General features: G+C 31.3%; 1 non-coding gene across 1 annotated transcript; it reads right to left on the reverse strand.

Annotated features, from left to right (window-relative positions):
* Positions 1-3,929: 3,929 nt before the first annotated feature.
* LOC121204347 (small nucleolar RNA R71) lies at positions 3,930-4,036 on the reverse strand. The gene has a single exon (XR_005899274.1). It is a non-coding gene; the product is annotated as a small nucleolar RNA R71 (small nucleolar RNA).
* Positions 4,037-4,277: the final 241 nt, after the last annotated feature.

Raw genomic sequence — 4,277 nt, forward strand, 5'->3', positions numbered from 1 at the left:
CTTGCCTGGGACATTTCAATCCAACTTCATACCCAACAAGCATCATATTGAAACTAGTTATATATATACATGTCATGATATGTATCATTCTTATACTGTTTTCTCATAAACATATATCATTTATTTTCCTCCTCCTCTCCATTCCACATCCTTAATGTATATAACATTCTTGTAAGTATTATTTCACAATTTACTTATTAATGCTCACATCAAGCTGTTCACACGAGTCATAGTCACTCAATTATTTATAATTAGAGCTACAGAGCTCCAAATTAAGATCCGTAAATTTTTCCTGAAACTAGACTCACATATTATTCCACCATAAAATTTTCAGAATTTTTGGTTTAGCCAATTAGTACAGTTTATTCATTTAAGTTTCCCCTATTTCACTATCTGACAGTTCTGACCTCCCTTCACTAAATATTAATTATATCACAGTACAAAACTCGGATAATGTTCCCCTTGATTTCTATTGAAAATAGACTCATTAAGGATTCTAATCGTATAAATTTGAGCCTCAAATAAATTTTATCCAATTTTTGCTAATTTTCCAAATTCAAAATAGGGGAACCCGAATTCATTCTGACCTTGTCTCACAAAATTCATTATATCTCATAATTTACAATTCAATTGCTTACACATTTCTTCTATAAGAAACTAGACTCAATAAGCTTTAATTAAATATTTTTTTTATCCTCTAATTTAATTTTTACAATTTATGGTGATTTTTCAAATTTAACCTACTGCTGTTGTCCAAAACTGTTTTAGTTCAAGATGTTTATTACCATTTTTCCTCTAAATTTCACAGGTCATACAATTCAGTCCTTGCTCAATTAGCCATCTATTAAGCTAATTTTTCTCAATTAACATTTTATTTCATCATTCTAAACTATTACACAACCTTTAAAAATCAGAATTTTAACACTAAACCTTAATTCACAATTTTTTCACAATTAGGTCTTAAAATAAATTTCTATTGAAATTATTGATAAAATCATCAAACAACAAAATCAAAGCTTAAAATTCATTTTATTTCATCATAAACAGTCAAATCTTATCAATGGTAGCTTTCAAGTTTGTCCATAAAATCAAAACCTAATGAATTAAACACTTGGACCTAATTGTAAAAGTCACAAAAACATAAAAAATCTCAAAGAAAAGGGCAAGAATTGAACTCACATATGTCAAAGAATGATAAACCAGCAACTTTCAGACCTCCCATGGCATTTTTGCTGAAGAAAAATGATGATATCTCTAGATTTTTCAATTTTGTCTTGTTTTATATGTTTAATTTGCAAAATTTCCCATTTTGCCCTTGTTTCTCCTTGTCTTTTTGTTGATTTTCTTGCCCAACCGTCCAGCCCGTAAAATTTGGGTCCAATTGCCTTTGAAATCCCTCCTTTTTAATCACTTAAACTATTTAATCACAATTTAACAAATTTCGCACTATTTTCAATTTAGTCCTTTTTAATTAATTGACTAACCAAACGTTAAAATTTTCTAACGAAACTTTAATACTAACTTAATAACACTCTATAAATGTTTATAAAAATATTTATGGCTCGGTTTATGAATCTGAGGTCTCGATACCTCGTTTTCAACCCAATTTATCTGATTAATTCTTTTAAAATCGCAAAATTCACTAATTAAAAAAAAATTATTTTAAGTTCGCGCTTGGCCCATAATTATTATTTATTAAAATTTCTAAACTTACTCGTCAGATTTAGTGATCTCAAATCACTGTTTCCGACACCACTAAAAATTTGGCTGTTACAAAGCCACAATCAACATTTAGCAAATCAATATAAACCACATCATCAAAGGGACATTGGCACATACATGCATATATATATGAACTTACAATCAATTTAACCAAAACGAGCCAATTTACATGGCCAAATACCAAATCAAGCCTTTGACTATTACAAACCAATACATTTGGTGAAAATTATAATGACACATATAACAAAATGACCAAGTCCCTATACATGCCATATACTCAAAATATTATGATCTCTGATACCGAAAATGACAGTTCGACACTGTGATGTGATCTCAGACGATCTCCAATCTGAGCTAGCTTGGTGACACTATAAAACATGGAAAGTAAAACAGAGTAAGCTATATAGCTTAGTAAGCTTGTATGAAAGAAATAAGCAAATCTTACCATACATTTAATATTCAAGTAATAAATATAAGACGATGTAATTTACCATAATCTCATAACCATAATTCATTCCATCACAAAACTTACCTTGAGTTCATCATTTTGTGAATTTAATAATCATAGGTTTTATGCACATACATGTACCAACTCATAATGGTTTCATACTTATTCTGATCTTTGACATACCCAATAAACCACTCGGAATAATAATATCGGATACTCGGGAAACCTTGCACACAAGGTGTCACATATGTAGCCATTGCTACCCCTATCTCATAACACATATATCCTCGCTCTCGAGCCATCAACAGGTTTGCTCACACAAGCTATCAATCAAGACGTAGCTACACGGTGCTGCTCACACAAGCTGTCAAGTAACCACAACATATGTCGGTATACTCAGCCATCGGTAGGACGTACAGGACCAGCACCCAGATCACATGACATAATACCCTAATGACATGTCACTTGTATCCTAATCTATTCCTAAGGTTAGATTGAGATTTCTCGCTTGCCAAAACATGGTCGAACCTGTCCGTAGAGTCGTTTACACAATTCATACAAAAATTAAAGCATTTAAAACACAATTATAATAAAGCTTATTTACATACGAACTTACCTAGAATGCAAAAACGACAAAATGGATTTATTTATCAGTTATTTTGTTTTTCCCTCAATCTACACCCGAACTTTGTTTTTCTTGCTCTATAATATCACATTTAACTTATTTAATCATCAAGCTATTCAATTCAATCCAAAATCACATTATGGAAAAAGTTACATTTTTGCCCCTAACATTTCAACATATTACAATTTAGTCTCTAGGCTCGTAAAATGAATTTCTTTCAATTTCATCCCAACCCAAGCTAGCCGATTATTACTTGTACCCATAATAGCCCAAAATTTTCAGTTATTCACACTTTTTCTACACATTTTATGGCCTTTTACAAATAAGTCCCTATTTGATGTTTTTATCAAAAATCACTTAACAAATTTTGTTTAACTAACAACAAACATGCATTTTCTACCATCAAACATCAAAATACAAACATATTCAGCATGGGTAAAATTTTAGACTTTAACTTTCTTTCAAATTAGTCCTTGAAATAGCTAGATCAAGCTACAACGATCTATAAAAAAATATAAAAATCATTAAAAACAAGACAAGAACGGACTTACAATCGAGCTTGAAAGCTTGGCCAAACCCTAGCTATGGCTTCTTGAAAAATTCAGCTATGAGGGGACTAAATTAAGAAGATGGATACTTTTATTTAGTTAATTTTGTCTTTATTTGCCAAATTACTAAAATGCCCTTAATGCATAACTTTAAATTTTCACCTAAAAATGTCCATTTTTGTCCATCCTAAGGTATAATGGTCTAATTACCATTTAAGGACCACCAATTTAAAATTTCATAGCAATTAGATATCTTTAACTTATAGAACTCAAATTTTGCACCTATTGCAATTTAGTCCACCTAGTCAAATTGAGCACTCAATCGATAAAATTTATTAACGAATCACACAATTATTCTATCATGTTGTAGACCACATAAATAATAAAATAAATATTTCTAATTCAAATTTTTTGTCTCGAAACCACTATTTCGATTTAACCCAAAAACGGGCTGTTACAATTTTCGTACTCGTTGCGAGATCGAGCACTTGCATGACTCAATTCATTGTTACCAAGTTCCATATCTACATGGCAAGAATTAGCAGAGAGATTTTTGGTTAAGTATTTCCTGCCTAGCATAAAAGCTAAGTTGAGGAACGAGATCACAACTTTCCAAAAATTAGATGATGAGTCTTTGTATGAGGCTTGGTAGCAATTCAAGAAGTTACTTCGTAAGTGTCCTCATCATGGGATTCCTCATTTTATCTAGTTGGAGACAATCAATAATGGTCTCAATGCACATACAAGATTGACAGTAGATGCTTCTGCGAATGGTGCAATTTTGTCTAAATCTTATAATGAGGCTTATAAGATCATCGAGAGGATCGCGAATAATAACTATCAATGGCCAACAAATCGAACAGCTTCAGGAAGACGTGTAGCCAAAGTTAATGAAGTTGACGTCCTCACTTCGTTATCAGCTCAGGTATTATCT

Source organism: Gossypium hirsutum, chromosome A07 (assembly GCF_007990345.1).
Source record: "Gossypium hirsutum isolate 1008001.06 chromosome A07, Gossypium_hirsutum_v2.1, whole genome shotgun sequence".
Lineage (NCBI taxonomy): Eukaryota > Viridiplantae > Streptophyta > Magnoliopsida > Malvales > Malvaceae > Gossypium > Gossypium hirsutum.